Here is a 26072-nt window from a genome sequence, read left to right as displayed (position 1 = left end):
GTAAGTGTAAACTAGCTTAATTAATAGGTAAAGTCTTACGTGGATGCTAACCAAGACCCGAGATTTAAAAAAAATGTAAAGTTTCAAGAGGTAATAAACAAATCACTTAGATATAAACATCATAGTAGAAAATCAATTATATCATAAATCTTTTACCTTAGAAAGAAAAAAGAATCACCTATATTAAAAAAAAGGGCACCTAGCTTATACGGGAAATATGTAAGACTACCCTATATTTTAAGCTAGAAATAGATCATTCATATTATAAGACCTTAAACTAGCTATATGAGTATATGACACAAGACTATTTCATAATATTTTACAAACAAAATATCTAGGTGTTGATTTTATAAATGTAACACAACCATAAAGATATTGATCACCTGGACTATACGGTAAAAAATACTCACAAATAAAAAATTATTTAATTATATCATAAATCTTTCACCTTCGAAAGAAAAAAAATCATCAACATTATGAAAAGATCACCAAGGTTATACGAGAAATATGTAAGACTACACTATTTTTAAGCTAGAAATAGATCATATTATAAGACCTTAAACTAGCTATATGACACAAGACTATTTCATAACACAAACAAAGTATCTTGGTGGTGATTTTATAAATGAACACAACCATAAAGATATTGATCACCTAGACTATACGGTAAAAATAGTCACAAATAAAAAAAATATATGTTTAATTTGAAGGATTGGGACTACATTAAGAATTAATTATAGTTCCAAAGGAAACAAATTCACCTAGATTATACGGGAAATAAGTAGATTACACTACGGCGTACTATTTAAGTTAGAAATAGAACATTCATACTACAAACTGTATGACATAAGACTATTTCATAATAATGATTTGCAAACAATATATCTTGGGGTGGTTTTATAAATATACCGCCACCATAAACATAATGATCACCTAATACTCTAATACGCTAAAAAAACTCACTAATAGAATATTTTAATTTAATTTTAGGGATTTATGGATACACTAATTAATTAATTGAAGTGCCAAAATTTATTCACATAGACGAATAGGGATGGCAATGGGCCTGATTCGGATTGGATGGAGCTTCACACGCATCTACCAGTTTATCAATCTGCTACACCCGCATCCATCAGTCACCCGCTTAACCCATCACATGCGTCCACCCATCCATCATCTGCATATGAAATAGGTGGATCGGATAATAGCGAATGAATGATTTATTTTTTAATAAAAATACATTAACTCTAATATATAGTTGTTTTCATCAATAAAAATTATTTCATATAAAAAATAACAAAAAAATCTTTGAAAAAAATAATTAGCAACAAGAATTAAAAATATTTTCTTGAATACGGTTATTGCTTACATATTGTAATGTTTTTTTATTTACTCAATTACTCTAATCAACCAAACGAATTGCAAAGACTCTAGAATAGAGTTTTAAAATTCAAAAATCTCATATATATATTTTTTTTAAAAAGGAAAAAAAAAAAGAAAAGAAAAAATGAGTCTAGAGGTGGGTTTGAGGCTGGTGAAGATACATGGGAAGGGGGTGATGAAGAGGGGATGCATTCTATTTTGCACTTCTCAAGACAGGGATTAGGAGGGGTGGGTAATGTTCTTATCGTGGATGGAGGGGGTGAAGATGAGAATTGTTGGAGGTTACGGGTGTGCAACCCATGTCCGCCTTAAAGTCATCTCTAACTGACTAAAGTAAATGGTGTAGGTAAGTGTTAAGTGATCGGGTAATGATATTGATGAGGCGATTGTGCGAGTTTTAAGGGGGTATTACTACGAAGTATCAAAATGAAGGGTGGATGAGATAACTTTATGTTTGACACATGTGGTGAATGAGAATGAAAATTAATAATTTTGTTTATGTACCTTATTTGTTTTAATTGTTTTAATAAATAAGACACCGAATGAGCTATAACTAATCTTTCCTCATTAAATTTAAATTGGAGAATATCAATAAGCTCTATTTTGATGATAATTTTCTATCATATTTCATATAAATTTATATTTGGATTAGAAACCTTGCACCGCACGGGTACTATACTAGTTAAGTATGACTAAAACAAACTAAATTACAAGGGTTATTGGTAGGGGTGAGCGAGACCGGGTACCCAGTTGGATTTACAAGATCAGGTCCCGGACCCGGTCAACACCGGTTCCTAAACTTTGGAACCGGTACCGGACCCGCTTAATACCGGGTCCAAGTTTTGTGGAACCGGTTCCGGTTCCGGGTACCCGATCAAGTTATTTTTTTTTTTTACAGTGCTTGAAACAAAAACATAATACAAAGAAACAATAAATAAACCTAATATAATATATAATCACGAATTCATCCATCAACATAATTGAATTAACATATGTAATCTAAAATAATACACCATATGTTCAAATCAAACAAAAACTAGAGAAAGAGAGATATAAAAATGGAGGAAAAAAAATAAAGTTGAAGGCTTAGTTTGAAGCAAATCAAGCAATGATATAGAGTTGCAAATCTGACTGTTATAAATGAAGGAACTTTTAGGCTTGAATGTTGATTTGTATGACAATTTGATGTTTGAATAATGAGAAGACATAATTAAAGAAATTAAAAACACACACAAAGATTTAAGGTGGTTCACTCTTCAATGAGCTACATCCACCATGGGGGAGGGTTTGGAGCTTGTATTACTCTTCAATGGAGAAAGGATTACAAAGAGGAATTCTCAAACGTGAAGAAGAGAGAATTCTATGTTTGCTTAGATCTAGGGTTTCAACCTCACTTGTGTTTCTCTCTCTTAATTCTGAAAATCTCATTACATTTGGTATTTATAGTGTTAGACATAAAACCAATCTAAGGGACAAAAAAAGGCCACGTCGATTGATCCTTGCGGAGAAGAAAACAGTTTACCCGCAGAGTTCGGTCGAACCTTTAAAGGGTTCGGCCGAATCAAGGTCAGGTTCGGCCGAACTTACCCAAAGTTCGGGCGAACCTCCAAAATCAAAGCTACTGTCTTCAGGTTCGGCCGAACCACCTAAGAGTTCGGCCGAACTTCCAGCAGGTTCGGCCGAACTTACCCAAAGTTCGGGCGAACCTCCAAAATCAAAGCTACTGACTTCAGGTTCGGCCGAACCGCCTAAGAGTTCGGCCGAACTTCCCCTGGTGCATGACAGCTTCTCGTAAAACAGTCATAACTCCCTCATTTCTCATCCAAAATGAGCTTATGACCAGGCGTTGGAAAGCTATTGAGCCAAGCTTTCATCTCCAACTTGAATCAACTCAATCTAATGAGTAGATCATGAGCTATGTCCATTTGAAGTCAGACCTTCCACTATAACACCCTAACATCCTTCAAGGAAGATTCGAGGCACACATAACAATTCTCCACCTTGACTTGAATCCTCCACACTTCCTCATAATGTAATACCAAACTATACTCCAAACACACTCCCAACAAGCCCTTACGAGCTTACATCGACCATGGAGAAAGACCAACTAAGTCCACACACAAAGTGAACTTAGTTGTCGGCAAAGGCTTTGTCAACATGTCGGCGGGATTCTCCTCGGTACCAATCTTTTTCAAGAGCAATTCTTTCTTAGCTATCACATCTCGAACAAAGTTGTACTTGATGTCAATGTGCTTGGTTCTCTTGTAGAATGTGTTTTGATTCTTAGCCAAATGTATGGCACTTTGACTATCACAAAACACGGACACCAAGCTTGAACATGGACTAAACTCTTCCACAAGACCCTTGAGCCACTTTGCTTCTTTGAATGCTTCGGTAATGGCCATAAACTCGGCCTCGGTAGTTGAAAGAGCTACAACATCTTGTAGCGTTGATTTCCAACTCACGGCCGTACCACCCAAAGTAAAGACATAGCCGGAAGTAGATTTCCAGTCATCCAAATCACCTCCATAATCCGAATCACAAAAGCCTTCAAGTCCGTTTGCATTTCTACCAAACTCAAGGCAAACGTTTGAGGTACCCTTCAAGTACCTCAACAACCACTTCACGGCTTCCCAATGGACCTTTCCCGATCTTGACATATACCGACTAACCATACTCACCGCATGAGCTATATCCGATCTTGAACACACCATGGCATACATCACACTTCCAACCGCACTAGTGTATGGAATGTGAGTCATTGACTTTTCTTCTTCCTTGGATTGAGGACTAAGCTCCTTTGAGAGCTTAGAGTGAGAACTCAATGGAGTGGAAACGGGTTTTGCATGCACCATGGAGAAGCGCTCAAGCACATTCTCAATGTATCACTTTTGACTAAGATACAAAACACCCGCATTCCTATCACGAATAATCTCCATACCAAGAATCTTCTTGGCTTCACCAAGATCTTTCATATCAAACTCACTTGCCAACAAATTTTTCAAGTTTTCAATCTCAATCATATTCTTGCAAGCCACCAACATATCATCTACATATAAGAGCAAGTAGATGAAGGAACCACTCACAAGTTCTTTGTAATAGACACAACTATCATAAGAGCTCCTTGTGAAATCATGTGCCAACATGAACGAATCAAATCGTTTATACCATTGCCTTGGAGATTGCTTCAAGCCATACAAGGACTTTAAAAGATGACACACACGATTTTCCTTCCCTTTCTCCTCAAAGCCTTCCGGTTGCTTCATGTAGATTCCTCCTCCAAATCCCCATGGAGGAATGCGGTCTTCACATCAAGTTGGTGTAACTCCAAGTCTTCCATAGCTACCAAGGCAAGCAACACCCTTATGGATGAGTGTTTCACAACCGGAGAAAATACCTCATGAAAGTCAACGCCTTCAATTTGTGTGAAACCTCTTGCAACAACTCTTGCCTTGTAGACGGGACCGCCCGATTCCGGTGTACCTTCCTTCTTCTTGTACACCCACTTGCACCCAACAATTCTTTTGCCTTTCGGTGCAATGCATAAGCTCCAAGTATTGTTCTTGTGCAAAGACTCCATTTCTTGCTCCATGGTCATTAACCACTTGCCGGCATCATTTAGAGACATTGCTTCCTTGAATGAACAAGGATCATCATTATCGGTCTCCACTTGACATGCAACGGAGAGAGCATATTGGACATAATCACACTCCTCAATGTATCTACTCGGAGGCTTGATTGGTCTCTTTGCTCTTTCTTCAGCAATAGATTTCTTTTGAGTTTGTGGTGTCGCTTCACGAGGTCTCCTTGATGAGGGACCATCTTCATGTGAATGCTCATCTAGCTCCACCTCCTCCTCGGTATCATGGTGTGAACCTACATCATTGCAAATAGAAAGCACCTTTCCCGGAGTGATCATACAATTTTCATCAAAAACAATATCTCTAGAAGTTATGACTCTTCTAGATTGGTTACACCATACTCTATAACCTTTAACTCCTAAACCATAGCCAACAAAAATACATTTTTTAGCTCTAGGTTCAAGTTTACCATCACTAACATGAATATAAGCCGGACAACCAAATACTCTCAAACTAGAATAATCAACGGGTTTTCCGTAAAATACCTCAACAGGTGACTTGAAGTCAAGAGCCGAGTGAGGAGAGCGATTCACCAAGTAACAAGCCGTTGAAACGGCTTCCGCCGAAAAAGATTTCCCCAAATTTGCTTGTGAAATCATACATCTAGCCCTCTCTAAGAGAGTTCTATTCATTCGCTCCGCAACCCCATTTTGTTGAGGTCTACCCGCACAAGTTCGATGCCGCACAATGCCATGCTTGAGACAATACTTCAAGAACTTCTTCTCTACAAACTCTAGACCATTATCGGTCCTCAAGGTTTTGATCTTTTTCTCGGTCTTCTTTTCAATCATGGTCTTCCAATCATGGAACACATCAAAGACATCATCTTTATGCTTTATAAAGAACACCCAAACCTTCCTAGAGAAGTCATCAATTATAGTGAGCAAATAATTACAACCAACAATCGAAGGAACTCTAGAGGGACCCCACAAATCCGAATGGATGTATTCAAGTATCCCTTTGGTGTTGTGTATGGCGGGTTTGAAGCTAACCCTCTTGTGTTTACCAAACACACAATGCTCACAAAAGTCAAGGCTTCCAAGCTTCAAGCTTCCAAAACAACCTTGCTTGCTAAGCTCCGACATACCATGCTCCCCCATATGGCCAAGTCTCAAATTCCATAACTTGGTTTCACTATCACTCATAGTACCCGTGGAAACATTTTCCGAGCCTACCATGGTGGATCCTTGCAATGAGTATAAGCTACCCACTTTGACACCCTTCATCAACACAAGAGCACCTTTCACAACCTTCATTACTCCACCTTCCGCTATGCACTTACAACCGTTAGTGTCAAGAGTGCCAATAGAGATCAAATTCTTCTTTAGCTCCGGAACATGACGAACTTTAGTTAAGGTTCTCACAATACCATCAAACATTTTGATGGCCACCGTCCCAATTCCAATCACCTTGCACGTTGCATTGTTTCCCATGGTGACATTGCCTCCATTATACTCCTCATAGGAGCTAAAGAGATCCTTGTTGGGGGTCATATGAAACGAGCAACCCGAATCCAAAATCCATTCATCCTTACCCTTGATTCTTCCATGAGTGGCAACCAATGCACCACTATCACTATCGATATCTACATAGCTAGCCTCAGCGGTAGCATGAGGTTCTTTGCCCTTTCCGGACTTACCATCACCTCCCGATTGTTTCTTTTGCCACTTCCAACATTCCGACTTAATGTGGCCTTTACTGTGACAATAATTGTAAGACTTGTTACGGTTAGGATTCGGTTTCTTTGACTTGGACCGACCCCTATTCTTACCCCCATTACCACCACTACTAGTAGAAGTCTTCTCATGATTTCTACTCCTCACAAACAAGCCATCATTAGAGTTATCTGATGATTTAGAAATTAATTGATTATCAATTAAGTCCCTTTGGGTCAAAGCATCTCTAACATCATCAATACTCAAGTCATCTCTACCATACAAGATAGTTTCACGAAAATGTTTATAGGATGGTGGTAATGAACATAACAAGTAAATTGCAAGATCCTCATCATCTAAAACAACATCAATATTTTGAAGGTCCATAAAAATCGAAAAGAACTCATCTAAATGAGACTTAAGAGAATTACCTTCCTCAAGTCGAAGATCATAGAGCCTACTCTTGAGTAGTAGACGACTGGTGACACTTTTAGCCATATAAAGAGCCTCCAACTTCGACCATAGATAATCGGCGGTTTCCTCCTTAACAACTTCCCTCAATACTTCATTCGAGAGGCAAAGTTGTATAGCCGACAAAGCCTTCAAATCAATCTCCTCCCACTTCTCTTCCGACATGGTAGTGGGTTTCTTATCCTTCCCTTCAAGAGCCTTGTGCACACCATTTTGTATCAAAATAGCTTTCATTTTCAATTGCCAAAGGCCAAAGTTAATTGACCTATCAAACTTCTCAATATCCAACTTCATTGTCGACATGAGTATTCAATACTCCCCAAGAAATCAAACAAACAACCCAAACACAACCTTAGCTCTTGATACCAATTGTTATAAATGAAGGACCTTTTAGGCTTGAATGTTGATTTGTATGACAATTTGATGTTTGAATAATGAGAAGACATAATTAAAGAAATTAAAAACACACACAAAGATTTAAGGTGGTTCACTCTTCAATGAGCTACATCCACATGGGGGAGGGTTTGAAGCTTGTATTACTCTTCAATGGAGAAAGGATTACAAAGAGGAATTCCCAAAGGTGAAGAAGAGAGAATTCTATGTTTGCTTAGATCTAGGGTTTCAACCTCACTTGTGTTTCTCTCTCTTAATTCTGAAAATCTCATTACATTTGGTATTTATAGTGTTAGACATCAAACCAATCTAAGGGACAAAAAAAGGCCACGTCGATTGATCCTTGCGGAGAAGAAAACATTTTACCCGCAGAGTTCGGTCGAACCTTTAAAGGGTTCGGCCGAACCAAGGTCAGGTCCGGCCGAACTTACCCAAAGTTCGGGCGAACCTCCAAAATCAAAGCTACTGTCTTCAGGTTCGGCCGAACCACCTAAGAGTTCGGCCGAACTTCCAGCAGGTTCGGCCGAACTTACCCAAAGTTCGGGCGAACCTCCAAAATCAAAGCTACTGACTTCAGGTTCAGCCGAACCACCTAAGAGTTCAGCCGAACTTCCCCTGCTGCATGACAGCTTCTCGTAAAACAGTCATAACTCCCTCATTTCTCATCCAAAATGAGCTTATGACCAGGCGTTGGAAAGCTATTGAGCCAAGCTTTCATCTTTAACTTGAATGAACTTAATATAATGAGTAGATCATTAGATATGTCCATTTGAAGTCAGACCTTCCACTATAACACCCTAACATCCTTCAAGTAAGATTCGAGGCACACATAACACTGACATTTATACATTATTCGATCGATTTTATCATCAAAGTAATCACCAGGGGTTTGTCCCACTTCAATTCAAAGACACAAGGAGAGGAAGGAAAGAGAATAATAACTTGAAAAATTCAACAAACTAGAAATGGTGAAACTTTGAGAGTTGGTGCAATGATGGCTGATGTGAGTGATTGTTAGGGTTATAGTATAAGTGAGTAAGTATGTAAATATGAGTTCCGAGAAAGAAGAGAAGTAGGAGTGAGTTGGTAATAAAGTGGGTAGGAGTTCTAACTATAGGGCCTCCTGAGAGAGTGAGAGTAGTGGGCCGTTTATTTATCGTATACACACAACGAAGCAAGTAATAAAAAGCTAGGCAAATTGTTCTAACCGGGTACCCGTCGGGTACCCGCCGGATACCGTGTCTAGAAATTTAAGAACCGGAACCGGTTACAAACAGTTCCATATTTTTGGATCCAGAATCGGTACCGGTGGGGTTGGTTCCGGTTTTAGACCCGCCAGTTCTTTTGCAGTTCCGAGTCCGGTACCAGGTACCCAGTGAATCTGCTCACCCCTAGTTATTGGAACCACTTACACACCAAACTAGCAACGAATTACAAACACCTTTAGGTTCCACTTTCAACAATTTAATCACTGATATCATTAATCAGTACACACATGTATGAATAAAAAATAATAAAAAATGTGTTAATTGAGAAACAATTAAATAGGATAATTCAACCTGAATAAGCTAATTCAATGGTTTGAATCAAAATCGAAAAAAGTGTCAGTTAACCAAAATTAATATATGCTAAATCCATGAATCATTTTATTAATCAACAACGACTAGAAAATAAAAATCATCTTGTTCAAAGCATAGAAATTTGGGGAAAATCAAACCCTAAATCTTTGAATCTCATCAAACCCTAAATCTTTGAATCGTCTTGAGCATGGATAGAAATCTGGAGCCGGAACGATAAATGGTCGACGGCAACGGCAACGGCGAAGGTGACGATAAAGAAGCTGTGAGGCGGCGAAGAAGGTTGCGAAGGAAGGGGTAGTCGGGTAGACAATCAAGAGTAGTGAGGATTGATGGAGGTTGAGATGAGAGAAAAAAATCAAGTTGGAAGAAGTTTATCAATGGCGGTGGACGGAGAGGGAGGGGAGCAGAGGAGAGAGGAAGAGGAGAGACCTAGAGAGACAACAACTTGCATTTCAAATGACGGCATATGAGAGTGGATTTCAAACGCCAAAGATTGGAATTAATTTTTCTAGGGTTGTATTTGGGCCAAATCCAAATGCAAATCCTTGTAATTCCCAAACAAGGTATTTGAGCCAATTCCATCATTTCAAATGAAATGATAATATCCAAACAGACCATTAAGGATTTGTAATAAGAACTATTCAACATGTTCTATTTATTTGTTATTTTTATAAATTTTATTGTATAAGGTACACAAAAAAATTAATTTTTACTCAGTTTTTTTGTAACTTTACATGTTTTTATTATATTTTATACTATCGGAAAAAAATTAATGGATAAACATTTTAAAGGAAAAAATGATTATCTTTATTTACATTATATCGGGATAACTTTTAAGCATTTTGAGTTAACTTTTACCCCGATATACAATTTTATTGTACACCGCCTTTAACTAAGAATTTGGAAAAATGAACTTATAGTGTTGTGAAAAATAAATAATGGTGTAAATTTGGAAGATTATAAACAATATCTCTATTAATATTATGATATTATTGTTAAATTCCAGATAATAAACTCAACTAGTACTGATCTCGTACTATGCATGACTTTTGTTATGTTTTAAGAGTGAGTTTTAATTTTTCAATTCATAAGAAAAGAGTAAATGTATTTCGTTCCGTTTCCATTTACAAAACAGTGAAGATAGAAATATAAATTGGCATATTGCTTGAAATTAATAGAAAAAAATGAAAGATAAAGGGGTATGAAATTTTTTGGAGGTGAAAGGACATGAAATTTTTTTGGTGGTGAAGAGACATGAAATTGGAGAAGGAAAGAGCATGCAATTTATAAAAAATAAAATGGAAAGATGTTTTCACTGAGAGACACGTGTCACTCTAAATTTCTAAATTTCTTGTAAATTTGCATGTAATAAATATAGTATAGATTGGCGATAGTGGGAACAAGTACTGAAGCTTAAAGTTGGTATTTTCTCTCATTTTTCTCCAACTTAAGACAACTTATCACATGTGAATAACATTGGTTTCCAACAATAACTACATTCCACAAGATGCACTAGCAATTGGTGCACCGTGCACGCTATATAACTATACTAGTTTAGGCCCCACATGCATCACATAGTTATGACTACACTAAGCTAATTATAAATATTTCTATGATTATTATTTTTCTAAATTAAACATTAAGGAAAAAATATCATCAAAAAATGATTTTTTTTTTACAGATGTTTTATCGTCCTCCCTAATTAATAAGTAAATATAAAAAAAAATTAAAAATACAAAAAATAATAATTAATTCATTGATAAAAAGTCATACGACATCTACATAAAGATTCGATTTTTATTTGATTCGTCAACAAATTAATTCATTGATAAAAAGTCATACGACATCTACATAAAGATTTAAATCTAACAAATACATAACAATCGAATCAAATAAAAACTTTCTTTCACCATAGCTACGATCGTAGTATATCAAACATTCTGTATACCCTCTTTTATATCGTTGTGATTTACAGCCTTCATTGACGAGGGGGTCTATAGATCTGTTGTAGCCGTGACAAATATGATTACCACCTGATTCGTCTAATTGTAGTCGAAAGATTGACATCCTCTTCGATCCCGCATAAATCTTTACCGAAGAAACAACTTAAACTAAACTAAAGACACAAATTTAACTAAAAACAAATCCACCATAGGGGTACTTACTACACCGAAACAATTAAACCCACCATAGGGGTACTTACTACACTGAAACTATGTAGTTTTATTGAGATTTAACGCAAAAACACAACAGAATTGAAAGAGAAGGGGCGGAAATAACCAAATTTCCGAAGAAAATTGGCTATTTCCGCCCTAGAAAACCCTGATTTTTGTAAACCCTAAAAAGAGAGAGAAAAGAGGGAGAGAGGGGAGAAGCACGTTGTATAGTTGTATGTATCCCATAATTTCTTCAATTAGCTGAATATCAAAAAAGATAAAAAAACGAAATAGTTACAGAATTTATTTGCTCCGTACATAATATCCATCATTTTGGATTTGTGGTACTCCATAATAAAAATGTGGTTTAGGTCGAAAATTTCATGTTTTCGCCCTATTTTTTCTTTTTTGTGTTAGCATTCAGTTCACCCTTAGGGCTAATCCGGATTCGGGGCGAGTTATGGGTGGTTAGGTTCCAGTCCCCGCCCAATTATTGTTGCAGGGATCAAACACGGGTTCTCCCTATCAAGTTCAGCCTCAATCACCACTGAACCAACAAGCAATTAGTCATGTTTTCGCCCTATACATATACCTTATTTATGAAATTCATCAAGGTTGTTTCGATCATGGATGCTTTGTTCTTTTAATCCTTTTTTTTAAAGGACTGTTCTTTTAATCTTTTGCTCCATGACATTAATATAAATATATAATTCCTCCGTTTTTATTTACATGGCACAATTGGGTTTTAGACAATATTCACACAAGCACCTTTAACTTCCTTTTGTGATTTATACTTCAGAAAAACAAACATAGTCGTATGGGTCTTATTAGATTCGTCTCAATAAATATTTTTTAAATATCAACTGTTATAATTTTTTCTTATCCATAATGAAGATATTAATGTTTGAAATCGTGCATTGGAAAACGTACCTAAATAATTGTGTCATTTAAAAAAATAGAGAAAGTAGTTATATTGCTTATAAAAAAATAAAAAAATATAATAAGCCCAAATCTAACACTACATATAAAAGAGAATAGAAAGTTTGGAGCAAAAACCCAATTGTACAGTGCTGTCTTTTGGAATAATTCCTTCCATGTCCCTCACTTTCCATTCCTCCTTTATTTTAACTTTTTTTCCCCTCTCTTTTGCATAATTACGTATGTGAGTGTAAGTAGTACCCACTCCCTTCTGATTTTTGTTCCTCCTTTTCATACAATTTAGACACGTGTCATCATGTTTACATTGTTTATGGTTTGTTGTCATCTTTAGCTTAGGCTTGCAATTTCCATATAAAGAAAAGCATCAAGTTGCTCGCTATCTTCTGGATTAGGCTTATGTTTATATTTTGATTACTGCAATTTTGGACACTATTTAATGAATGAAATTAAATCGTAAGATTGTTTATGCTTATCATATACTATTAAATTGCTAATTCAGATAATTTTCTCAAATAAAGGTTAGAAAAATATTACACTTCCAAAAAAAAAAAAAGTGTGACCCTACTGGTTAGCAATTGATTTTACTACTAATTAATTTGATAAGTCTAGGTCAGCTTTTGGCTAGCGATTTTCTTAGGTGTCTAATTATTTTTCACTATCTTGCTATTTTTAGAGAGAAATTAGTAGACGGAATTTTACTACTCCATCTCTTATATACTGCGCCGTATGGAGTAGTTTGTCACTTAAGATTGAAAATAAGATATCGTTGTTTAGCACAGTATTATTTTCACTACTAGATTATGTCCTATATGCGCACGATTATTCTAAAACTATTACTAATCATACTTTTTATTAAATATTTTTCCCCTTAAACTCACGTATAATTAACAAATCTCGAACACACTCATTTAATCATCTAATATAAATTTTCTTTCTACTATGCATTACATATTTTACATGTTTAATATGCTAATTTGATCAAAATATTAGAAAATATCTTTTCCATTAATGATATACCAATTTGACTAAAATATTTCCAAAATAATTGTAAACAAATTATTATTATATAGTACGGAGTATCTATTATTGTCATATTCTACAATCCGAATATTTTTTTCTATACATATATAAACCGTTTATAAGAAATGCAAGAAAATAAATAAGATACTTCGTATTTTTTAGGATACATAATCCGTTTATAAGAAATGCATGAAAATAATTAAATAAATAAGAACCGTAATATATTTTAAGAATACGTTTTTGGCAGGAAAAAATTGCACCAGAAAATAACATGTGCAATTTCTGATAATTGTTTTAGTATATACTACGTACTAATAGAAGTTTGAGATTTTTTTTAAAATTTTGCTAATTCGAACTAGGAGTGAGCAAAAAAAAACGAAAAAATGGATATTCATATTTCCGATCCTCTATCCGGTTGAATTATCCGTTTTTTTGGATATCCGATCCGATAAAATTGGATTGGATAACGGATCCAAATTTTTGAGGAAAAAACCGGATTGGATACGGATCACGATTTTTAAGTTTTGGATATCCGGATCCGATCCGAATTTTACAATTTTGTAAAAAGAGAAGTATGGAGACTTAAATAACAAAATAGAAAGTTACTTCGTATTATATAAAAAAATTTAATCTATAATATACAATATACACTAATGAAAATTACCGAATATAGTTACTTTATTACACTAAAATACGTAGTACATGTTATATTATTTGTGATTAATAAATGTTGAAATACTAAAGAGAAAGAAATTCTAGGCAAGATAAACTCACGCATACAAGGTTATTATTTTACAATTATCGTATACATGATTTTTGTATGCTAAAAGTTCAATTACGGAGTAATTTATTACGAATTTATAACGATGATTAGGGAAATGAAGAATAGAAGAGCTTATTAGCAAGGTATTAGTTTTGCATAAATCGGATTCGGATTGTTATACCCTATATAAATAATTAAACTATACCACCAAGAGTATTGTTGAGCCCGTTACTCTGTTTTGACCAATTTCCACCACGACAATTCCATAATGAAAGTTCATCTTAAAAAAACCAGTCTATATTAAAAATTATCCAAAAATTATTTGCTTCATAAAAGAAATATTATCAATGATATGCTGATGTGGAGATCGGACCGTCTCCTTTTGCATTCTTAATTACTTCGTACGTACTAAATATTGTTAATTAAAAATATGAAATTTTAAATTCCCAAATTCTTGACAACAACATGAAATTTTATATGACAACGCATGCCACGTGAAAAACTCATGGTACAAAAAATGAATCAGAGTGCACCATAATAAGATAAATATTATAATCATACGTTATTTTTAGAGTTATCAAATAATATTGCATGTCACCACATGACACCAATATTGAAAACTCTTATTCTACTTTTAAACACGTGTAAGAAAAATATCAAGGCCAATATGAATCTTACACATTCAAATTTTCTGTACTAATTAATCCTTGCTACATCTCTTAAGCTACGCCTATAAATACAAAGATAAAAAGTACGACGCTACCATCCACGTACTATCGAAAGCACAAAATCACAAGAACATTAAATTATTACAACCTTTCTTCATATAGTCTTTCTGTCACAACTAATGACGGAACCACGCCGAGTAATAGAGGTAAATATCAAACTAATACTGCACGATGTTTTGATGCAATTAGGATTACCTCGAGCAGAATTTGAAATTCATGCAATCTCCGATGATGAGATGAAAGCATATATAGATCTACACGGAATTCCAAATACCATTGGATCTGTATGATTTATAGGAACATCAACAACACGACTTGGTCCTTCACAAGAAAATGCTGCAACACAAGCAATTAAGTATCTTCAACAAACATACAACATAGACGTTGGAGATTATAACTACTACCCACTGAAATTAGAAGAACATAACCATCAACAACTATTACAACAAATGTCAAACAAAATTTCAAAACTTAAGCTGTAGAACATCTTTTATATACACTACTACAAAAAAGGGCAAAGAGACCCTTCCAAAATGGCTTAAGAGATCTCCTTTCAAGGGGTCTCTATCTCACAGGTCTCTTTGATAAAGAGACCCCCTCATGAAGAGGGGGTCTGTTTGTTAAAAGTTAGAGACCTCCCACGTAAGAAAGAGGGTCTCTTATGTAAACGTTGGTGAAAATATTTTAGAAGGGAAAGAGACCTCTTATTAGAGATATGAGATCTGTTTGCTAAATGTTCAGACCCCATAACTGAGATAGGAGGTCTCTTTGAATATTTATATTTTTGTTTATTAAAGTAGTTAAGACCTCATATATAAGATAGGGGGTCTCTTTGTTATTTTTATTATTATTATTTTTTTCAAATTAAGATCTCATATCTTAGATATGGGGTCTCTTTGAATTTTTTATTATTATAACTAGAGTGCCTTTATTACACCTGACGGGTCTCTTTGAAACCTTTTTTTGAAAAAAAAAATTCGATAATAGCAGAATACATGTCAGCTGCGCCAATTCAGAATTAATATACATATATTACACCTGCCAGCAGGCATCAAACGCACAAAACCACACCTGCTATAATACATAATTTGTAATAATTAGAGAACAATTCCATAATCCATATATTAACAAAAAAAAAATATTTCCCACAAGTAATGCTCAAAACGCAAGCTTTACATAAATTGTAATTTGCATAAACGTCAAAGCTTTACATCGCAATTTCCAAAAAACGTAAAACAAAAATCAATTCAAAAATATAATCATTCACGCCAATTTACCAACAATTGGAACCGAAACTCATGGAGTTATTTTCATACCATCAACTTGGTTTTCTTCATCCGCTTCTTGCTTGAGCAAATACTCGACCCACATATCTCTAACCTCATCCACATTTCCCGATGAATAAGTTTCTTCAGAAAACTGTAATGAGTAGCATAATTAGTAGTTAAACAAAGGATAATTTAAAAAAACCGACTCATTTACCGATTTACGATAAGAAATATATAAACAGCTGAATGAAACTGTGAATACCAACCATCAATATATTACGGGAAATTTATTTCGTTGCCTAAACTAAAGGACATCAGCATTAAGACACCAAAGAAAACTCCAAAAAAAACAGCAGGTAGCCATCCAACAACACCAACCAACTGAAATTCTAACAGGACTGCAATCCCACTTATCCACAACAAAAAGAAACACCACCAGAGTATTGCAGCAGCAAACCCACATCATAGTATATACGAAATATATAGAATGCTTGTGATCGACAAAGAAATTATAAACAAGTTAATTTAAGGCCGGGATAACCACGAGCAATGCTTGTGATCCATGAATCTGTAAGTTAGACAAACATAGAGGAATTGAAAGAATCCAAAGTCAATAAATCATCAGAATATGAGTTCTGACAAAAAGTTGAAGGTATATTACTCACTTAACCACTAGGTAACTGCCTGTGACTTTTGACTTGTGTATATTGAGATGGATTAATAACTGAAACTTGATCCATAGTTGACTCCTTCATGGACACTTTGATAAACCTACAGGCTACAGCCTGTTTGTACATTTCAGAAAATGCTTGTTATTTCTCATCCAACCTTTTTCTTTGAAAAAATTTCACTGTATTCTTAAAACTTTTCAAATATTCAGATCTACCTAATAATTCTCAGATAACTAAAGTGAGACTAAATACAGTACAATTAGCCAACCAGGTAAGGAAATTAAAGCAATTTCACACAACAAGAAAAATCAACAAGATAATTCATTGGAGGGATAGACATTTTTCAAATAAAATGCAAATTGATAAGGTAATTAATACTCGAATACTTAGAGAAAAGGCTAAACCCATATCATATCAGAAAGGCAAAGTCATACGCCACATAACTCCATAAGCAAGCCCAATCCTACGCCTATAACACCTTAACGAAACTTTTGATACAAGATCAAGGAAGCTCCATCTTTATAACAATGCTTAAGTCCACCAGAAGATATGCTTTAAAAATCATGAATTCGTCATATTAGGTAGATTATCAAAGAGTTATACAGAATACAAACATTAGTTCCTACAGCTTGTTTCACGAAAGCTACAAAAAGAACAGTCAAATGTTATAGCCGTGTTGACTGATTCTCAAATATAAAAGCAGCGTTCCAGTGTAACCAGAAATGAATCATACATTCAGGTTCAGATGAAAGCTATGAAAAAATTCACATAAGGGGATTCAGGTGAAATGAATTAAGCATGAAACCCTTTCTTCTAACCCTCTTCCAAAAAATATGAGGGGGTTCCTGATTATTTACTTGGAGTCACTCAGGTAATTAAGCACTAAGTGATTATTTTTGAATAATCCATTGATTGATTGATATGGAGAAGATGTCCCACCTGCATATCTGGTGTCTGTGAAGTGAGTTTGGAGTTGGATAATCGAAGTATTATGCTATCTTTGTACGATTCTTCTTACTCTCCTTCTAGGGTGTCTAGCTCGGCAACACCATCATATTCCTGAATGAGGAAGTGAAAATCAAACTATGAGGCATAACCTTTTCAAATACATCATATAGTATAATAACATACACTTATGTAATATATAGTTTAGATGTTCCCTTACAGGGAAATAAACATCTAGAATATGATTTCAAACTTCATATACCTACTCAGTGATAATGTAGGCCCTGTCAAGAGTGTTCAAAATCTCATCCAATCCAAGTCTAAAAGGTTTAGTTGGAGCAACATTTGAAAACTTCCTGTAATTCAAACAAAGACATCACTTCCATCATAATTTCACATCACTAAAATATACTAGCACTGCATATATCAGAAATAAACAAGAAAACCCTTAAAAATATAGCTGAGCATTACACCAAAAATATCAGAACGAACATAAAGGAGAATTATGGGTCTTATTTGAGGAATCTCTTTGCCAACTTTTGTTGTAGTGGGGCCAGAACAGTACATAAAATGTGGACAAGGAAAACTTCTACCCAATCAGTTTTCGGTAACATGACTGAGACAAAAAACTAGGAAAGGAAACAATGTCTTACTTAAGTTATAAAGTTATCAGCTGTACTTTTAGCAAGCAGAGAAGTCATTCGACTACGATAAGCAACAGGTGACTTTACCTTGGTTGAATTAATTGGTCCTTTTCAACTTTTGATTACATTGTGTCTTCAACAACTCATAAACAATTCAAGAAAGGAAGGCAATGCAAGCAAAAATCTCTAAGAAGGTTTGTACAAAACTACTGCTAAGTGCTAACACCTCAAGCAAATAGGCCTGAACACTACCACCAGCAAAACCAGTTCCAAACACACAGACAAACACCCAACAAAAAAATTCAACAACATTCAAAATATGTTGGGATAAACATAAGGTAATAAGCTTATTTTACCTAGCTATTTTAACCAAAACTTCTGCTTGGTAATTTACAAGATCTCATTCAGGAACTGCTGCACCCAGGGAAAAAAAGGTTCCAAAGGCACATAAATCAGGAGCTGCAAACAGAGGAGTGCCTCTACCTTTACTAACCTCTTTGAATTCGTTACCTGCAGCTTTGTAGCTTCATCGTTTCCCTGTTCAGCCACACCACTACAAAATATAGGGGAAAAAACCTGTTAAAAAAGACAATTTTGATTCAAGTCATTAAATATGCAAATGATTCAAGTCATGGACTATGCAAATGCCCATTAACAGTGGCAGATTTCAGAAGATAGAAGACTCAAAAAAGTAAATGTTGGTTATACACCAGGATACTTTTAATAGGTCCTGAACTATTAAATGCGCAAGATGGAGCAGTTTCGTTACGTTCTCTATGAGTGGTGGATATCAACAAAATAAGGGAATTACCATGGGCACCTACTGCTAAAAAATTGCAGAAAATAGATACAAAACTTCCCCACCTTCTATAATTATATTCACAATACCTTCCGGGCAGTTAACCAACAACAAGATTAGTCGACGTATAAATGGAGGTCTGGAGTTTGAAACCAAGCAATCAGCAACATAAACCAACAATAATTATCCGAATAACCAAGAATCGCGTCTAATTGAACCAAATTAGCAAAATTGCACCTTTCCTGTTGTTTATTCCATTTCATACACTTATATCACAATTTCATAAATCAAGCCGTTTCAATTTCAATTGAATACACATTAAACCTAAATCTATCACTGACAAATATAACATCAAATACCTGCAATTTTCACAATTTTACTAGAGATGCTGAAAAAGAACAAATTGTTGCCCTAATTGAAAAACCTACACCTTAGGCAAGTATCACCATCCAATTTTAACGATTGAACCTTTAATTACGATAGAACTTCAAAACAAATAGCAAACATTGCAGAGAAAAGGGAAATACCAGTGAAATCCGCTCTCGATCATTTGCTTCTTTTGATAGCAGATCTGCTCCAAAGATCTTCTTCGCCGTCGCCTTCTTTAGGTTTTCACTAAGACTCCTTTTTTTTGTGAAGAGTGAACATTGTCGAAGGTTGTAGAGGAGAGAGAAATTAAAGTTTAACTTTTGTTTGCTCGCTGTAGAGGAAGACAAGAAGAGAGATAAAAAAAGGAGGGGTGTGGAGAAGAGACCCGTGTTTTTGGATATCAGGCTTCTTCATTTTCATCAATTGGGGCCCACGGGAGATAACAGACCCGTGTTTTGTGAAATTGGCTCTTTTCTTTTTCATTTAACAGGGCCACGCGTTATAAGAGATCCGCTTTTTGTTATACGGGGTCTCTTCCACTAAAGAGACCTGCTTTTTACCTAATGGGTCTTATTTAATAGATCTCTTTGCCAATTTTTGTAGTAGTGATATATGTACTATCTTTTTAAATACTATGTGTAAATGTTTGTACTTAAAATAAAATAACCACAACATTGTACATATTTTTTGTATCTATAATTTCTAATATTAGTCCAACTTAGTAATTTATCTATTATCGAAAAAGTAGTTTATCTTAATTGCAGATAAATCGGAAAAGTAGTGTATCTTAATTGCAGGTAAATGAACAGATAACCAGGTTTGACTATTATCATCATTATTTGTGAGTAAACAAATATTAATCATTGTTTTCATTAATTTGAGAGTAAATAAATATTAATCATTATTTTTCATTAAATTAAATGACGATTAAAGGACAAGTTAGTAAACATCTTGATAGACATTTTAACTAAAGTCATCTTTAACATTACCTTTTGATCGGATAACTCATTGAGGTTAGTTTTTTATTGCTATTTTTCTTGAGATATAGAAATATATGGATAGCTAGAGCAATAACAACCATTGATTAGAGAAGCAGCTGCAACCATTGATTAACCAAGTTGGCTGCGCACGCGGAGGCCCAACTAGTCTTAAGAAAAACTAAATAAAACCAAATTAGATTGATTAAATATTTAAAAAAAAAAAAAAAAACAAGACCAATTCAGTGATTTGTGTCTCAAAGTCAAAATAGTCATTTTAGTGAATAAATTTTGTTAGTTTGGGAATTAGAATTTAAATCAAAGTATCCAGGTTGGTAAAAGATCTCACTTTCCATTTTCAACCTTCCACCACCACATAATTTCGGTAGCCATCACTCCAGCGACCACCACTCCAGCAGCTACCACTGTATTTAGAAATCCAGTGACCACCACACCGAGCCAGTATAATTGTTAAAATCAACCTCACAGTTGATATTTAACCTTGATTGTCTATTGACAATCTGCACAATGACAGAAAGAAAAAGAGAGAAAGAGAAAAGTGTTTGATGAAATCATAAACTGATCTTCTTGATTGAATGATAATTACAGAGTGATGAGTTTATATACACTGAATGCTACGTGGTCTAACCAATGAGATGCCAGCAATCCTACACATCAGCATTAATACAACTCTAACTGATTATTACAGTGCTAACAATAAGCTAACAGAATTCCTAGAATTTAGGGGAGTTTGTTGAGCTGATTCCTTCTAGAAGCTTCGTGCAGTAGGGGTGGTTGCTTGCTGGCTTGTATGCTGTTGCTTGCTGGCTTGTATGCTGCATGATGCAGTTGTAGTAGAAGCTGCAGTAGGAGTATATACACCAACACCCCCCCTCAAACTTGGGATGAGAGAAACATTTGTCATTCCAAGTTTGGAGGAGAGAAGTCTGTGTTGAGGACTAGGAAGTATCTTAGTAAAGATGTCAGCCAATTGATGTTGAGTTGGAAGATAACTCAGTTGCAGTAAACCCTCAAGAACTTTATCCCTTGTAAAGTGACAATCCACCTCTATGTGTTTAGTTCTTTCATGGAAAATGGGGTTCTTTGCAATGTGAAGGGCTGATTGATTGTCACAATTGAGTTGAACAGGTTGTAGGTTAGAAACACCAAGCTCCTCCAATAACCTAACAATCCAAGAAACTTCACTAGCAGCTTGAGACATGGCTCTATATTCAGCTTCAGAAGAACTTTTAGAGATGGTGGACTGTTTCTTGGACTTCCAGCTAATAGGAGAATTGCCCAAGAGTAAGATGTAACCAGTGACTGACTTCCTTGTTGTAGGACAAGCAGCCCAATCAGAGTCAGAAAAAGCTTGTAATGTAAGCTTGTCAGTGGCTTTAAGAAGAATACCTTGACCAGCAGTGTGATTGACAAATCTCAGTGTATGAATAAGGGCATCAACATGAGGAACTCTGGGGGAGTGCATGGACTGACTGAGGGATTGAACAGCAAAAGCTAGATCAGGTCTAGTATGTGTTAAGAAATTAAGCTTGCCCACATAGCATCTATACAGTTCAGGATTGGGATAAATGTCACCATCAGGAGTGAGTTTCAGATTCAAAGGGAAAGGTGTAACAGCTGGTTTTGAAATGTTTAAAACACAATCCTGTAACATCTCCTTGGTATATTTCCTCTGAGTAAGAACATATCCCTCTGATGTGTGACAAACTTCAATACCAAGGAAGAAATTTAAGAGACCTAAATCTTTGATGCTGAAAGTGTGATGAAGATGACTTTTGAGAGCACAAATGGTAGCTGGATTGGACCCTGTGATGATAATATCATCCACATATACTGCCACTATAGTGATGTCACCAGTGTCATGTTTAATGAAGAGAGAATAATCATTCTTGGATTGTTTAAAACCTTGAGAGGTGAGTTCATGAAGCAATCTAGCAAACCATTGTCTAGAAGCTTGTTTTAAACCATAAAGTGATTTGGTCAGTTTGCAAACATGACCATGAGGGGCAGTAACACCTTCTGGGACCTTCATGTACACCTCCTCATCAAGATTTCCATGTAAAAAGGCATTATTGATGTCTAGTTGGAACAATTTCCAACCCTTACTGGCAGCCAATGAGATTAAACACCTGACTGTGGACATTTTGACTACAGGAGAGAATGTCTCATGATAATCTATACCAAACTTCTGGGTGAAGCCCTTGGCAACCAACCTAGCCTTATATCTTTCAATTGTTCCATCAGCATTCTTTTTAATTCTGAAAACCCACTTACATCCAATTGCCTTTTTACCCTTGGGAAGAACAACAAAATCCCAAGTATGATTTTTATCCAAAGCTGTGATTTCCTTTTCCATAGCTGCTATCCAGTTGCTGTCTGTTGCTGCTTCTGAATAAGAAGTAGGCTCAATTAATTCCAACTGTGCAGCAATGAGTGCCTTTTGTTTGTCAGGTAGACAATCATAGGCCACAAGATTACACCAATGTCTTTTTGGTGGAGGACAGACAAAATCTTTGAGATGAGAAGGTGGTTGAGTTTGTCTAGTAGACCTTCTGGAAGGTAGAATAGGGAATTCAAGAGAATTAAAATGTGGAATTGTAGCTGTAGGAGGTGAGTTTGGAAGGTTAGAAGAAGGAGTGGTGGAGATAGGAATTGAAGAATGAGAAGAATGTGAAGTAGGAGAATTTGTGTTGTTGGTGTCAGAAGTTAAATTAGAAGGTTGATCAGATGAGTTTTGATCAAAGATGGGATAATGTGAGGAATCTGTAAAATCTGTATGGATGGGAAGAAAAAATTTATTTTTGTAGGTTTGTGTTGGTGCAGAAGAGAAGTGAAAAGGAAAATGTTTCTCATGAAAAACAACATCTCTAGAAGTTGTAATTTTGTGTGTAGCTAGATTAAGGACTTTGTAAGCCTTTTGATCTGATGGATATCCTAGAAAAACACAAGGGTCTGCTCTAGGTTTAAACTTGGACCTGTTAAGTTTTGGAGTTGTGATGTAGCACAGACAACCAAACACTTTCAAATGAGAAAGATCAGGTTTCTTATGAAAGATTTTTTCATATGGTGTACAAAATTGTATGCTCTTTAAAGGCATCCTGTTAATAAGATATGTAGCTGTAAGTATGCACTCACTCCAGTACTTATCAGGTAAGTGAGATTGAAAGAACAAAGCCCTAGCTGTCTCAAGTAAGTGTTTATGCTTCCTTTCTACAACACCATTTTGCTGTGGTGTGTAACTACAACTCTTCTGTTGTAAAATACCTTTGGATAGAAATAGTTCTTTCATTCCTCCTTCAATCAAATCAGGAGCATTGTCTGATCTAATATACTGAACTTTAAAACCAAACTGTGTTTCAACATAAGAGAGGAATTGAGTCATAATCTGCAATGAATCAGTTTTATTTCTCATAAGGTGAGTCCAAGTCATTCTTGTATGATCATCTACAATAGTGAGAAATTGATTGCACCTAGCTGTATCAACGATAGAGTATGGTCCCCATACATCAATATGTAACAACTCAAATGGTCTAGTAGTTTTGATACAACTGGTTGGAAAGGGAGACCTAGACTGTTTAGCTAATGGACATATTTGACAAAATGACTCTGCTAAACATCCTGGTACATCAACTCCATCTAGATTCTTTATTTTTCCAAATGACATATGTCCCAACCTAAGATGCCAAAGTTTGGCTTCCTGTACAGCTGCTGATCCAGTGGTTGAGAGTCCATAGTTATTGTGAGAGAAGTGAGTGTCTGAAATCATCAAATCTTCATTGAATCTGTACAATCCCTTATGTAACCTACCAAGCAGAATATGCTTGCTCTTGGAAAGGTCCTGAAGAACACAGTCATTATTTGTAAAAGAAACAGAACAACCAGCATCACAACACAATTTAGATACTGAGATCAGGTTGAATTGAAACTCTGGAACATGCAGCACATCCTTGAGAATGATATTTGGACCTAAGTGAACAACTCCTTTATGTTTGACTTGTAATTCAGTGCCATCAGGAATAGTGATTGTGTGCTGATCTTTACTCACAGTTTCAAAAGAATCAAATAAAGATAGGTTTGAACACATATGATCACTTGCACCACTATCTAAAATCCAATTTCTCTTAAAATTAGCAGATAGACAGAAAATACCTTTGTGTTGTGAGGTAGCAGCTAAACCAAGTGAGTGAGATCCAGAATTCTCAGGTTGATTAGCAACTTGATTGTTGTTCAGATACTGCATTAACTGGCTGTATTGTTCTTCAGTGAAGGTAGCATGAACTGCTCCTGGTTCTCTTTCAGTTTGTGTTTCCTTGAGAGAGTAATCATCTAGTGAAGCTGCAGCTGCAACTCTCTTTCCTTTGTTCTTGAAGTCTTTAGGATAACCATGTAGTTTCCAGCATCTATCAATAGTATGATTCTTCATTTTGCAATGATCACAAAACAGGTTGTTTCTAGTTGTATTCCTGAATTGATTTGCACTACCTCCATTCTGAAATCCAGCACCAGAATTTGAAACATACTGAGGTTTGTATGGTTTGTCAAACCTTCTAGCATTGAAAGCTGTAGATTCTTGATTAGGCTGATATTTGACATCATGCATCTCTTTCTGTTGCTCTTCTTGAAGCAAAAGGCCATATGCTTTAGAAATTGTAGGCAGAGGATTCATCATTAATATTGTGCTCTTTGGATGCTCATACTTCTGATTCAGTTTCATTAAAAAATGAATTAGTCTTTGATTTTGTTGAGTCTTGAGAAGCTGCTGTGTCAATGTGCAGCTACAACCAGTACACACACATGTAGGCAAAGGTTCCAAACCGTCTAACTGATCCCAAAACAGCTTGATCTTGGTAAAAAAACTAGCAATTCCTTCATCCTCTCCTTGAACCAACTCACTTAACTGTTGTTGTACTGCATACAACTGAGGACCAGACTCTCTGCAATATCTGTCAGCCAATTCCAGCCATATCTCTCTTGCAGTTTTGAGGTATAAGACACTTCTTGCTATCTTAGGCTCTAGAGATGCTAACATCCAAGATATCACCAAGTCATTACATCTGCACCACAACCTGTAATTGGTGGAGTTTGCTGCTGGTTGATTCAAGGATCCATCAATGAAGCACAATTTGTTTCTTGCTGACAACGCAATCATCATAGACCTTTTCCAATCATTAAAGTATTGTCCCTCAAATTCAATGCTCACCAGTTTTGTGGCATTCAGATCACTATTGCTTAGATAATAAGCAGAGTTAGGATTTAGTGATTGATCTGTTTGCTGATCTGCAGGCATTTTGCAATTGAATTTTCTAGAAGAAAACTAAGAAAAGAATGATTGAAAAGCTTCAATTGATTCAACCAATTGAACGAAAAACAGCAGGATCAGTTGATCAACTGCTCTGATACCATGTTAAAATCAACCTCACAGTTGATATTTAACCTTGATTGTCTATTGACAATCTGCACAATGACAGAAAGAAAAAGAGAGAAAGAGAAAAGTGTTTGATGAAATCATAAACTGATCTTCTTGATTGAATGATAATTACAGAGTGATGAGTTTATATACACTGAATGCTACGTGGTCTAACCAATGAGATGCCAGCAATCCTACACATCAGCATTAATACAACTCTAACTGATTATTACAGTGCTAAC

At 35.5% G+C, this 26072-nt stretch overlaps 1 long non-coding RNA gene across 3 annotated transcripts; it reads right to left on the bottom strand.

The window, feature by feature from the left end:
- Window positions 1-15881: 15881 nt before the first annotated feature.
- On the bottom strand, window positions 15882-20865 carry LOC130459990 (uncharacterized). 3 transcript variants are annotated; one of them, XR_008919787.1, is made up of 7 exons: window positions 19584-20865; window positions 18768-18833; window positions 18614-18671; window positions 17876-17969; window positions 17608-17727; window positions 16663-16782; window positions 15882-16148 (listed from the first exon to the last, which is right to left on the bottom strand). It is a non-coding gene; the product is annotated as an uncharacterized lncRNA (long non-coding RNA). The 3 variants fall into 3 exon arrangements; XR_008919786.1 differs by lacking the exon at window positions 16663-16782; XR_008919788.1 differs by lacking the exon at window positions 16663-16782 and having other exon boundaries at window positions 18614-18810.
- Window positions 20866-26072: the final 5207 nt, after the last annotated feature.

The sequence above is a fragment of the Spinacia oleracea genome, chromosome 4 (assembly GCF_020520425.1).
Source record: "Spinacia oleracea cultivar Varoflay chromosome 4, BTI_SOV_V1, whole genome shotgun sequence".
NCBI lineage: Eukaryota > Viridiplantae > Streptophyta > Magnoliopsida > Caryophyllales > Amaranthaceae > Spinacia > Spinacia oleracea.
Note: the sequence above shows the minus strand (reverse complement) of the source record. Positions and strands in the feature narration are given on the sequence as shown.